The sequence below is a fragment of the Anser anser genome, assembly GCF_964211835.1.
Source record: "Anser anser genome assembly, chromosome: 4".
Classification (NCBI taxonomy): Eukaryota; Metazoa; Chordata; class Aves; order Anseriformes; family Anatidae; genus Anser; species Anser anser.
Genome location: NC_139724.1, coordinates 23,106,964 through 23,121,510, shown reverse-complemented (window position 1 = coordinate 23,121,510; position 14,547 = coordinate 23,106,964). Strand labels below are relative to the sequence as shown.

General features: G+C 34.9%; 1 protein-coding gene and 1 long non-coding RNA gene across 18 annotated transcripts in view; one reads left to right on the top strand and one right to left on the bottom strand.

The window, feature by feature from the left end:
• The first annotated feature begins 1,007 nt into the window (after positions 1 to 1,007).
• Positions 1,008 to 14,547, top strand: part of LOC310899267 — a 32,064-nt gene continuing 18,524 nt past the window's right edge. The window contains exons 1-2 of the long non-coding RNA XR_014584135.1: positions 1,008 to 1,143; positions 14,264 to 14,358. This is a non-coding gene — a long non-coding RNA (uncharacterized lncRNA). The remainder of the gene's footprint in view (positions 1,144 to 14,263; positions 14,359 to 14,547) is intronic.
• LOC310899263 (uncharacterized protein) overlaps positions 1,137 to 14,547 on the bottom strand; it is a gene marked incomplete at its 3' end in the record, with an annotated part of 64,101 nt that continues 50,690 nt past the window's right edge. For 14 of the 17 annotated variants that reach the window (XR_014584115.1, XR_014584116.1, XR_014584119.1 and 11 more), the window contains 3 exons: positions 14,453 to 14,513; positions 13,316 to 13,379; positions 1,137 to 3,405 (listed from right to left, as the gene is read on the bottom strand). Of the gene's footprint in view, positions 3,406 to 13,315; positions 13,380 to 13,896; positions 13,982 to 14,247; positions 14,514 to 14,547 lie in introns of all 17 variants that reach the window. The other 3 variants (XR_014584117.1, XR_014584120.1, XR_014584118.1) reach the window with 3 other exon arrangements.

Below are 14,547 nucleotides of genomic sequence, written 5' to 3'. Positions count from 1 at the left end.
TTGCTCAGGGACCTGGATGCACTTGGTGGGTAATGCAAAAGAATGGGGAGGTCCGGTGTGTACCTCAAGGGGATTTGATACTGGGTGAGAATAGCCCATGAGTTGAATTGTAGTATGTTAATTATTATATAATAATGTATGTCATCACTACCATGATTGCTATATATCATAGATGAAAATGGTGATTAATTAGAATGTATTGGACAGAGTGTAACCTGAGCATGACATAAATGGTATGGAATAAGGGGTGGATATCTGTCCTGGTTCCAGTTAGGACAGAGTTAAGTAGCTCATAGTAGCTGGTAGGGTGCTATGTTTTGGATTAGGATGAGAAGAGCGCTGATAACATGCCGATGTTTTAATTATTGCAGAGCAGTGTTTACACCAGGCCAAGGACTTTTCGGCTTCTCGCTCTGTCCTGCCAGCGAGCAGGCTGGGGGTGCAGCAGGAGCTGGGAGGGGACAGACCCAGGACAGCTGACCCAAACTGGCCAAAGGGGTATTCCATACCATCTGACGTCATGCTAAACAATATATAGGGGTGGCTGGCCGGGGTGGGGGGCCGGCTGCTCGGGGATAGGCTGGGCATCGGTCAGCGGGTGGTGAGCAATTGCATTGTGCATCACTTGTTTTCTTACACATTATTATTGTTAATACTATTAACTATTATTAACTATTAACTATTGTTAATACTATTATCATTATCATGTGGGTTAAACCACAACAATAATAAAATCTACTATTTTATGTCACTTAAAAAAAATCTCTATGTATATGTATATGTATATGTATATGTATATGTATATGTATATGTATATGTATATGTATATGGCAAGAATGATAAACTCTAAAAAATACTCCAGACATGTATACAAACATTAATCTCTGAGGGGTTCAAAAGAAGTTTGAAAACTCAGAGACACTACAGAATGCATTAATCTCCGTTGTCAAAGTACTCATATCCATGAATTTCCTGGCAAAATCTTCCTAGGCAACACCTGCCACTGTACAAACAACTTGATGCTGAATTCAGGAGTGCTAAACCTAGAAGCAGATAGTCCGTGCTCTTTGCAAACCATCAGTTCTGAGATGTTTCCACTGATCACCTCTTCTGGTGGCTTCCATGGCAATTGGTTCAAGTAGGGTGAGTAAAAACTAGGCAACAATTTCAGAATAATTAATTTCTCTCAGTACCAAATGGTAATGATACATTATGAACAAGAGGACATGTTCCTTGTCCATGAGGTCTTCTGGGACTCATGAAATAGAAAATGTTTCCTAAATGAACAGAGAATAATGACTGCAAGCAGAGGAAGAAATAGGAAAGAAGTACTGCATTAGGATTGCAGCATGCCAGCAACAGCACCAAGTGAAGTTACAGTAATACTGCTTCTTTTTTACTACTAATACCATGTTCTATTAGAATAGAATTCCACCTCCAACCTATTTTTCATAAACAAAAAGCATTTCAAAACTTTTAGTGCTATATTTATACCAGTGAGGGCCCAAATCCTAGATATATTGAGACACTGAATTCCCAGGGGCCAAGTTATGTACCTATCCAGGAGTTTAGTACATTTAATAATTTGTGCACAAATTCGCACAAGCAAAAAAACAATAATGGCTTTCACATACGTGGCTATTTTCCCTCAGGAAATAATTTTTTTGAAAAATCATGGAACAAGTAGTAAATAAGATAGAAGATAAGCTGTTAGTCACTTACTGGAATTTTTTTTTAACTTCTCTTTTACTCCCACACCAGGAATCCAGTGTGTGCTACTACTCATACATTTGAGCTGATAGCTGTTATATTTAGTAAAACATGCTTGTGATTCATTACTTATGTTCTCAAACACCCTTAGAGATAAATTCCAATGAAGCTCAAAGATTCATCTGAATGGTTGCTGAAATGACATTTGATAGTTTAGGAATGTGTTGTAGATGTCTAGACAAATCTGATGGTATGTTATTATAATGCCCTTACAAAACTCGTAAGATACACTATTGCTAGTAAGATGAAAGACTTTAATCAAATATCTTTAATAATCAATAATCTTCAGAGGAAAAAAAGTAACCAAAGTGTGACAGGTCAAACTCATTTGCTGGAAAACCTGACTAAAAAACTGTTGTCCATGGAGGATTGGCAAGATGTGCTAAAGCCCAAAGCCATAAGAAGCTGCCTTATCAGAAGCAGCTGATTTGAAACAAAGCAAGTTCTTTATATTCAGTGTTTTCAGTGTAAAGTGGTATGAAAAAGTTAATGTAATATCTTTGCTCGCTTTGTCTTTTTCAAAGCTTTTCTGCCTTTCTATGAAATGTTTGTCTCTAGCCAGTAACTTCTATGGGTAGGCTCTGTAATAGTATCAAATATGTTCATTTGAAGGACTGTAGAGACTTTTTAACATTCATAGGCCTCAGGTTCACAATTAGTTTTATGTCTTCATTGCCCAGGATAACCTCTGCATGTGCTTTTCCAAACATGCATGTCAGACCTTGTTTATACAGATACAGACCTTACTTTCTGTCATCATAAATATGGATAAGCATATGACTCAGTTCACTCTTCGAACAAATGTTTTCATTACTTCCTGCATCTGTGGATGAATCACTGCCCTCGTTATTCCTTTACGTTGGACACTGCAGACTGGAATAGCTTTTAGCGTGGTTAATGATCTTAGAATATGGAAAGAAGAAGGAATTTTTGCAGAATCGTGGATTTAGAATTTGCTGAATTGTGATCCTGAACAAGGCAAAGAAACATGAGGGATGAATATGATGGCAGCCTCAGGGCTATATCATAAGAAATCACAGTATACATTTTATGCAGGTCTATTTCTGTATATATGTAGACTTAATATTATCACAAGGTACTTACATATCAACAAAACAATAATGATAAATTACATAATATATGCCATTTTTAATGTCGGCATGATACAGCTGTAAGACTCAAGAAGACAGATTCTTCTTTAGCTACATATTTCAGTAACTTCCTACTAAATTCCTAAATTCCTGGAATTTTAGAAATTATTTGAAAGTATTCTAATTTGAAACTTTTAGGGGCAGATTGGGCTTGGGGTACATTTAAGTGGACTCAGTCTCTTTCTGAATTTTGATCTGCTATAACAGAACTATAACAGAACTATTTTTAGCACTTTATAAACCCAACCTTTATCGAGTACTTACCCAATTGACAACTGCATGAGGAGTATTTGCATATATAACTATACACCTAGTTACAATTGCATTTCTGTTTTGAGCACAAGTCAGCAGAACAATTTAAAAAAGATACGTTTTTAAATACTTAATGGAGAACTGTGTTCTTTTCCTATTGGAAATCTATTGTGTAATTTTTTTTAGTGTTATTCATTCCCTTCTTCCTCTTAGATGTCTTCGCATCCTCTACCTGTGGCACAAGAAAGGTATTTTAGATTAGTTTAAAATGCATCTGTTGGCTAATAATCTCTATTCCCAGAAATGTGCCTTAAAGAAGCACCGTTGGTTGAATATTTATATCAAGTAAAGACCAGTTCTACAGTGCTTCAGATCCTATCTTTCAGAGCCAAATAAAAATAATGATCTATGGTTCATGTGAATTCATGAATAAACCAGTGTTGAATTATTTTGGAAATCACTCTGCTTAAAATCAATTGAAAATTTAGTGTACAGAGCAATGCTGCTAAACCCAGCTCTCCAAGATCAATATTTTACCATTTATCAGCACTAGGTGATATGCTCCAAAGGATGGAACATGCTTCAAATGGCACAAAGTCTGCCGAGGCACAATGAAATTGTAGGTGGATAATAGTAACTAGATATCTTGGGACCATCTGTCCCATTTATATATTTTTTTAAAAGGACAGTGCAATAAAGTCATTAGTCTGCACCAGCTATGGGGTCTCACAATACTTGTTTCTTAACAAGAAATGCTTTTTTTTTTTTCCCCCACTGTTCATCTCTAATGCTACTTTGTGACAATTCAATGTGTATCTGCGTACAAATTATTTATAAACATACCTGAATTGAACCAGTCATAATAAAATCAATTAATAATCACTAGTCATGATTACTTCTAAAGAAGTTCCATTTTAATTCATAATGCATTAAGCTGACATATGTGGGTACTTCATATAAAGTATTTCTGTTTAATAGTGAAAACTAATCCTTTGATTTTGAGCAAGATGGTCCCTTTTGCCAGCAATTACTTCAGAAGTTACCAGTTTTCTTGTATTGAACATGTTGTTATTCAACAAGAAAATTCAACTCAAGTCAATAGAAGTGGTAGATATTTAGAAGTTCAAGTAGACCTTTACAGGAAAAAAAATAAAATAAACTTGTGATTTTACCAGCAAAGTATGTCTTTGAGACAAAAGAAAGGAAAACAGAAAAACTCTAGGCTCTCTTTAGTCCCGCTCTAAGTTTAAACAGTATCCTTAACCTAAAAGCAATCATTAAAGGGACATAATTCAAAACAAATTTTTGATATTACCTGATGTTATGTTACTTTATGGTACATGCTTACCATGCCTGGTAAAGTAGATTTTTTATTATTTTTTGATTATTATTACTTTTTAAGACTTCAGCTAAAAGCATAATATTTAAATTAAGGAAACCATCAATATGTGTTTCTGCTGGCATAGATATATTCCTTGACAGAAGTGTCTACTCATGTAAGGTGCTGTACCAGTTAGAAATCTATTGCAAGGAGGGCTACTAGCCAAAGAAATAATTTAGCAATCAGAATATCTAAACAAGTTGAAGTGTAACTCTGGCACACTGAACATATTTAATATTTCTAGAACTAGACAGTCAAATGCATAAATTAATTCCGTTCAGAAATTAAATTGCCTGAAAAACTTCCAGATGCTCTCTCATGAGTGATAAAGAATGTTGCATTCCTTTTGTTTTAATTCAAATAAGTAAAAGTAGATTTCTGTGAGTATTTATGGAGAATATTGTTGCTCTGGAGACAGACTGAAAGTACAAGGATTGATTTTGTATTGATGTATTCAGATGATGTCTAGTAACTACCCTTTCTTTCAATGGCAATATAATAATCTGCTTCTACTGAGAACATTTGAATTTTATCATGAAATTCAGTCTAAACATGGGATTACAAATGTGGTTGCATCTGGTTATGTTGTGTAGATGAAGTGTAGATAATCATAATATCTTACATAAATGCACAGATGGAAAAAATCAAGCTTAGAACAGAATATTTCAGAGGTTGTAGAATCTGGGTAGGAAAATCTTTGAATCTCTGGATTAAAAAAAAAAATCTTGTGACTAAAATCGGGCAGAAAAGACAGTAAGAAAATTTAGAATAAATATATTTATCTGCAATCAAACATCTCCAAAAATAACAAGTTCAGCAACTCAAAATGTCATTATTCTTAGGAAATTATCTTATTTTTGAAAATATTTTAAAGGAAGAGTACTGTGTGTTTTTTTTTCATATTAATTACATTCCAGAACAAAAACAAAATCTTTATGAGTTATTTTGTTCAAAAAATTATGTTACAGAATGCCTTAATGTTTCAGTAAGAACAGTGCAATTAAAATACAGTTTTCAAAAGGGATCAAAACTGACCCTTTCCTATAAAACACACTGTTTTAATTAATTTGAATAAAAAAACCCTGGGTGGTTATCCCAAAAGAGATAATGCATTGCAAATCTTAAAACATGAACTTGCTTCTAAGTTCTTTTCTTAGAAAATAAATTGCTTTTACTTTGAACTTATAACTAGCTCACTAATGATGAAAGTAAAAGGTGATGGTAACTGGGAAATGAGAATAGACCTAAAACTGAAAATGTTCCAGTCAAATAATAGCACACACAGTGATTTATCTGCTTACTTTCTGAAAGATAAATCTCATTTTCTGAAAACACTGTTGGCTAAATGAGACCCTTGCTTCACAGATTCACAGATGGTTAAGGTTGGACAGACCATCTGGAGGTCGTTTGGTTCAACCTCCCTCCCCCCCATGCTCAAGCAGGGCCACCCAGAGCAGGCTGCCCAGGACCATGTCCAGGTGGCATTTGAAGATCTCCAAGGAGGGAGACTCCACAGCCTCTCTGGGCAACCTGTGCCAGTCCTCAGTCACCCTCACAGTGAAAAAGTGTTTCCTGGTCTCCAGAGGGAACTTCCTTGTTTCAGTTTGTGCCGACTGCCTCTTGTCCTCTTTCACTGGGCAGGGCCTGGCTCCTTCCTCTTTGTAACCTCCCTCCAGGTATTTATAGACATTGATACGTGAACATCAGTGACCATAATTTGTACTTGTATTGTAAATAGGCCTAAAATGTTTGGATAACAAATCTTGATCTGAGCTTTTAATACAGATATAATAATAGACAAATTATTCTGAAAAAAAATCTGAGGCACCAACTTTACAGATTGTAGACTATGCTACTAGTTGTTCTCTCCTTAGCAATAGAGGAATATATATTTCCTATATATGGAAATACTGTAATTGACAAGACCTAAGTAGTGGGAAACAAGTTAGATGGCAGAACGGTATCAAAGATCATGGCTGTAATAAAATCACCTTCCATAGGTTTAATAGTGCATAAATGTATCACATGATGATAAGAATGGTGAGGGCATTGGCACAGGATGGCACAAAATCTGTCAATAGCTCTAATGAGCTCAGCACAGGTGCTGTTAAGTTGCATATTGTTAAAGTAAAAAAGAGATAGTTAAAACTATTTAACTTTTTGACATTCAAGCTGTTAAAGATGATTAAATGTAGTGTAGCAGTAGCTATAGGGCATGTAAAGATCATAAAGAGATGAAAGAGACATAGCATGATAACCCAACAGTGCATCAGCAGTAATGGCAGAACAGTAATAGTCTACATATTCTTCATACAGCTCCCTTGCTGCTCAAAATCCTCTCTGTCATGGACTAGATTAATGAAACTGAGAAGAACTTTATAAAGGTAGCACTTTGCTGCTAAAAACTGTTAACTATCTAATCTTTCCATGACACTAATGCTACCTTTTCACAGTGTGGATTTTTTCCTAGAAGAATTCTTCATTTACTGTGTACCTACAGAGACCTTGATTGTTATAAATTACTTGTGCTGTATACCTGGTAATTTCATTTAATCCTTGCTCCATATTCATTCATCAGTTGACATGGAAAACAAACAAACCCTCCCCCCCCCAACAACAACAAAACCTGCACACGCACGCATGCACACACACAGAGACATGAAACTCATGCAAAGGAAGAGAAACAGGGCTGAATTCTGACATCTTTCTTCCTCTAACTAGAAAATTGCAGCCTGAATTAATTTGAATTTTCAGGAAATCTATGTCTTTCTTATAATTTATCTTTAAACGAAAACAGTATTTTCCTGATAGATTGCTTGAAAACTGTGACATTTAAAAACCAAAAACAACAACAATAATGTTAATGGTAGAAAATAATTCATTCATCTTTACTTTTCACTACTACAAACACCTACCCTTTCTTGCACTGGGCTGTTGCTGATTTCTGCTCTACAGCAGCAAGCTCCCTAGTTCAAGACTAAAGAATCATTGCAGCCAGAAAAATTATAAACACATAAAGAAATGTAACTGTTCATGTCATATGGAATGCGTAATAATGGATTTTAGCAATATGCACACTTTGCGTAGATCATCTGGATACAGGAAGAAATATCAGTAAAATTCTCTGTAGTAATAATGCCTGAAGTACCAAGATGCAACACTCTATGTGTACTTTGTCATGTTTTTCAGGATATGTGGTTGTTAAACATATAGGCAATTACTTGTAGTGGAACTGCTCACAGAGCATGTACCACCGTGTAATGTGTACAAACCCATGTATGCTCCTAGGCATTTTGTTATGTGGATGAACCCAACTGAAGTATATGCTGCCACATACTGTTTCTGATACCCAAACTATTGCAAGTAAATTTGTCTCACATTTCTACAATGTTTTCATTTAAATTTTCTAGTTGCACTTTTGAAATACCCAAGGCAATTATTTTCCAATATGAACAAAATAATAATAATAATAATAATAATAATAATAATAAAGAATCTCACAGAGGCCTGACTGATTTCATGGATTTGAGCTTCACCTGGGAGTAACACTCTTATCCACAGTTCCTGCTGACTACTCAAGGTTATAAACCACAAGAAGTAGCCACTAAAACAACCAAACAAACAGAACAAACAAACAACCAAACAAAACCAGCACAGGGACAACAAAAGTGTAGTGGATGGCACACTAGAATTTCATAGATCTATCCAGTATTAACCATATCTCCTTTAAACACTAAGAATTCTAACATGCTGTTGTTGTAAACTTGAACTATTTTATAAATCTAAAGTTCTGTAATACTTCCTCAAAATTTATATATGCTCATGGACTCTTACAAGAGCAGTCCTTTTGACAACAGTGGAATTACTAGTTTAAAGGCACTGAAGAATCCAAGATTTGCAATATGAGCCATAAATTCTCGTAATACTAAATCTCACTAAATACATAAGGCATTTAAGGGATTGACCTCAAGAATAAAAATAGAGAACCAGAACTGTCTTTCATGAAGAACTGAATGTCAGCATTTTGGTTTCACTTAATACTCTCCCAGAGTCAGCATCTTTTCTACCATTTTTTTCTATCGAGATTGTATCTATTAGATGCTTCTTCACTTCATGTGCTCTGTCCAGCCTCCTCTACTCTGGTACTTGACTCTCCTATAAAAGCCCTGTTTACGTAAGTATTTTCTTAGGGAAGTAAATTGGTTGATTCTTCACTAGGACCCAGCAATATCGTAAGTCACTGCCAGCTTTAGCAACAGAGACAGAAAGCATTGCGATTCAGTGAGGTGCACTGCTGAAGCCCTGAAGGGACTGCAGTCTTCCAATAATTTGTCCAAGTCCTTGCCACATCTCTTTTCCTCCATAATAGCACATTTCTTTAAGCATCTAGGAGTACTGCATATGAAAGTGCTTCGTTTTCTCAAGAAACCTTAAGCACCTCATTGTATCAGTGCTACTGTATCAGGAGATATTGTCTTGTAGCTTCTGCGTTATCACTTTCTCCAGTTTAGCAGGATAAACATAAATTACTGAATGTTTCATTCCATTTTTAGAAACAATGAATACTTCTGGTTCACAAATCCGTATTAAATATATTCCCAAAAGATGTTGCCAGGATTTCTTCTCAGAGTCACACAAATTCTTCATTGCCATGGATAACACACTGTGTGCCTGTAATTTTGAGTTTTGAGACTGATAGAAACAATCTACACAGAAAAAAAAAAAAGTGTCCAAGGAATATAGCAATGTAGGAACAAGGAAATCAGAATAGCTCTAAGATACTTTGCGCATAGCACTGCATAAGGATAAATAGATTTACAAAATTTAAGAGTATTCACTTAGCCAGTCATTATAGGAAAATTACTATTTCCCTCATTTTCAATTTCATAAATTTATCACTGAGAATCAATTCTCTACGTACCTAACCCCTATCTTAAACCTGTATCTAAAACAATAGGGGCTAGTTCTGAGCAATGGAAACCTGTGAAACCCTTCAAGAAACATGGTCAGCAGGTCTTAAATATAGAATTACTCATCTATAGTGAGCACGTGGTAAGATAGGCTTCTCAATAAGTTGTGTCAGCCAATAGTTATGTAAAGGGTACATTATTCAGAAATCAAAAAAAAATAGTCTAAACTCAATATGTATAAATGTATAAATATGTATAAATTCCAGACCTAGCTGTGTACATAACCATGCCACTGTAAACATAAAAATGTACTTTCAAACTTAGAGTGGTTATTGATATTTGCTTTTTATGAGAAATTAAATTTTCCACAAACATTTAAATGTGTCTTGTACATATTAGATTAGGTGGGTTGCACAGCTCCTAGATGGGATTTTGGGTGCAAATAAAGAATAGCACAACAGCATCATGTTTCAGTACTTGAAGTGCAGGAAATTGAAATTTCGGTCTTTGTTCAAAATCATGTAGACTGGGGACTTGAAGCAGACTCTCTAACATTTGAGAAAAGACTTTATCCAATAGGCTATTACAGAATTCATTGCTATTGGGGGAGAAAGGGTACAAATATTTTGGAAAGACCTTGAGTTTCACTTTGCATTAGATTAAAAGCAAAATGAAACTGAGAGGAGGTTTTTCCACACCAAAAAGAAAAAAAAAATTACTTTTTTTTTCCCCGCCAGTATTATTTCTAATTCAGGAGAAACATATTTTGAAACATAATTGAGTCCAAGGTGTGCATAAGTAATTCTAAGAATATATTAATCATTATTTGTCCAAATAAAGTTGTCATAAGAACTTTCAAATTTGATTAGTGCTAATAGACATCCATCTCTTGATATAGAAAAAGGTGGGAGGGTCAATAGCTGTTAGCCCATTCCTCATACTAAATTTTCGGAATGCTTTGGGACATAAAATCCTTTCAATGTGCCAATATTAAAATATTACAGAAGCACTATATATAAATTTAAGGATGTGTTGAGTTTTACACTCAAGAAGATATGTAATGACTTTTTAAAATTAATTTATGAACAAAGTATATCCTTCCAAAAATTACAGCTTTACAAAGTACACACCCATTTTTTTTCAGAGAAGTTACAAAATAAACCATATAATCAGTCTTTGGTAATTTAATTTAAATATATTTAGCATAGTTTTGAATCATTTTTAGTCCCTAATGATCTTCATAATAGAATAACCTGATCTTTCAAAGTGAATGCTCATGGAAAGTCTGTGCTATGGTAAGATCTCCTTCTCTCTCCATCCCCACATCTTTCCAACTCTCTGCATTTATGTTACAATTGCTGATAATCCAGGTTTTCTTCTGAATGCATGAAGTTTTTTTTGAAAGAATAGAGAGCGAACTGTCCCAAAAAAATAGCATTCGTACTAATCGATAAGAACAGAAGGTTAGGAATTCACATATATGTTTTCTTCCTTCCCAGGATAACTATTTACATATCACATAATTGCAATCAGCTGGAAATAATGTAATTTTTTTTTTTTCAGCTGAGACTGAAACCTGAAATTCTGGACTTATCAGTATTTGACATTGGTGTTTTTTTTTTTTTTTGTTATTTTTTCCCTTATATTCTATATTTCATTTTAAAAAAATCATTCTGAAGTAAGCTGCAAAATGAACTTTTAGTTTAGTTAAAAACAAGATCTGAGCTTGCCAAGGTAAAGCAGAACGTGGAATCTGGCCAGAATTAAACAATGACTATTATTTTCATAAATTTTTCATGTTTCATGGATGATAATGTAACCCACTTTGCTTACAACTCTAAAGTTAACATTTTAGTTACAGTTTAGTTTTTAGATTTACGTTCTTGCTTTAGATTTGCTTTTAGATTTTTTTTAGATTTTTTTAGATTTGCGTTCTTGCTTTTAGATTTACGTTCTTTAACATGAAAACCCATAGTTTATGGTCCTTTCTACAGAAATTTAAGCAGTAGGTTGACAAACTAAGCAGATAAACAGAAGTCTATTTGGACTGTGAAACTTTTACTATTGCTGTTGTGCTAAATTTGCTTTATTGCATTTTACATTTAGGAGGCTATCAATGCATAGCCAAGAGATACTGTCCTGCATTTCAAATGCATGTGCTGAGCGGTATGAATCTTGATTATTCTTGGAAATCCAGTCTCTAAGACTGGACCTACTTTTAGGCCTTTTGTTTGAGAACAAATGTGCATACCATATGAAAAATTCAGAGCAAATTGTTACTATTTCATCAGCTGCCACAATAGTGAGGTATTATAGATATTTCACACAGGAGGACATGCTGCTGCTGTGTGCTAACTGCTGATTACAGTGAGTTCTCCATTTGTTTTGTTTAGACAGAAATACTGTTTTTGGTGTCAAAGGAGCTGTGTATGTGTTCACCTGAGGTGTTGGCTAGGCATTGCCATGCACGAGGAAAACTACACTGTTCTTGCAGATTCTAGTGGGAAAATTAAAATGCCATGAAATGTAAAGAGCTTGAAGAATATATGTTGCAGCTTCATTTGACAAGGGAGATTTGTCAAGCCGTCAATCATACTGATTAACCTAATGACCACACTGTATCACTTTTTATCCCTCCTTTTGAAGAATTTATTTTAAGTAGCATTTTAAACAATTGTTAAAGAGTTTGCGCTGAGGTAAATGAAAAAAAAATCAAACAAATATTATTCAAGATCTAACTTTTTAAACATATTTCTTGATGTTATTTTTATGCTCTTCAGAATTGAGAACTGTATGAGTTTGCACTTAAACCACAGCAAGTGCACTCAGGCTGGCATAGTACAAAACTTAAATATGAGATATAGGAAGATATAAAAAGGCAGTATTTTTTAAAACGGAAAGCAGACACCATAGAGCTTATTTATATTAGGCAATTATGCTTCTTATTACCTCTTCCTTTTGGTGCCAGATTGGCTGTTACTCCACAGAGAATACATGTAAGCACTGTATTTTTAGAATTGCCAGTTTGTTTTCAGGAATAAGGTCAAGGTACACAGAGTTTGAGCAAGTGATGTTATAATTCAGCTGCTCTAAAAAATGAAATATTTTATCCCTGTTAGACCTCAACATATTTATGCAAAAAATAGCCCTTTATTCCACTACTATGACTCCTGTCAGTTACCTTAGTGTTTAAGACTGCAGGAAAATTACAATTGCATCGAGCCAGCAGCTACCCAGAAGCTGTCTTCCAACACCCAGCTGACACATACGTTAATGCCTTTACTAACTAGTCATCCCACAGACCCTGCCAAGGACTCCTGTTCAGAATTTTGAATACCTATTTTTAGAGACATAGCAGTGACAGACGATATAGGTCGTTTCAGAATCCAAGTCTGAAGTCATCTTGCTAGTGTTTTAAAATTTGGTGACCTCCAGGCTGGTGGATGTTCCTGAACTAAGGCCAGCATTTCTTTTTTCTTCTGGCCTTGTTTTTGTGCTGACACATACCCACATTTCTTTCGGGCTGGGGAATTTGAACTGATACGAATGTTGTAAATCTGTATAGTGGGTCATCACAGCTGCTATAGCTGTAATATGCAGCCACTTTTCGGTAACCCATGCACCCTCCAGCAATTACAGCAGTAATCATGACAATAAACAGAAAGAATTCACTTTATAAGGGTGCCCAGAAGTTTTGGCTTCTGTCATTAAATGACTTCCCAACAGGGAAAGGTCCCTAAAATATAAGGTCCAGGGTCAATAAAGTATATAAATATCTACTATTCATTTCAAATGGAGTTAGTTGCCTAAGGTATTTAACAGGCATCTATGAAAATGAATGAGTTCCTTACTGTTGAGTGAGCTACTCAATCTATGCTAGTTCATGAAGGGTCATTCCTGAGAGGCAGAGCAGGTCTGTGGATTAGAGAAAGGAAAATTAATGCAATTCTACTTAGTTCCAGTTTATCACATCTCAAACTTCTTCCAAGTTTTAAGAGTATATTTTCATCCAGCAAACCTACAGAACAATCATATAATTACTTAAAAGGTTTAAGTAGCTTTAAGGGGTCTCTCAGCCTCAAGATTCCTTTGTGTCAGAGACAACAGAATGCCTTCTAGTAAATATTTTACTTGCACATTACATACAATTTTATTTTTTTGTCATGAACAAAGCACAACCTTAATTTCTCAAAAGAAATCTTAATTCTCTTGTTTACATTTCTGTCACTCAAAGAAAAAAAAGTTTTGCCTTCCTGCTCTATTTTGTGTTAAGAACAAATTACAATAACAAATACAGCTCCCCACTGATTTTTTCCCTCACTCTTTCCTCAATTCTTTCATACTTAAAATGCTTGTCAGTACTTTTAACTGTTCCTTGTATCTCCAGCAAGACTGGCCTTAGGCTGTAGCTTGACAAAGACACCCAAGATACCTCCATCACTTCATAGATGGCAGCTGTCACCTTCCCAATGCTCCTTTTGTTAGGAAAAGCGTGCTGCTATTTGGTCTTCCTCTATCTGTCATAAAGTCATATAACCAGAATGCTTCAACATGGTAGTATTACACAATGCTTTCACAGCTTAGAAATGACACCAAGAGTTAGTCTTACAATCAGGCAAACCTTGTTACTTAGGTTTCTAGTACATTGTATAAAAATGCTAAGTTTTAACTACACAAGCACTAACACAGCACAAGATACATAAAGTGTGCAAAATATGCTGTTTAAAAGGAAATAAAAAAATGGCACTGTTATAGTAGCAGGAAGAGGGCATATCAATATTACCTCTTTTTCCTCATAGCCACCTTTATCCGGATATCTGCATTCTTCACTACATCATCAAACTAGGAAAAGGAAAAGGAAGAGGAAGAGGAAGAGGAAGAGGAAGAGGAAAAGGTAAAAGAAAAGGAAAAGAAAAGGAAAGAAAAAGGATTTCTTGAAAATAATTTAGTCTAGCCACCTAATCCAACATTAAGAATTTTAGACTTACGGCAATTTCTCTATCTGAGGCAATGATCAATAATGTTCCATTACAGTTTTAAGGAAAGAATCTGAAAAAAAAAAATCAAACATAATGGAAAATGT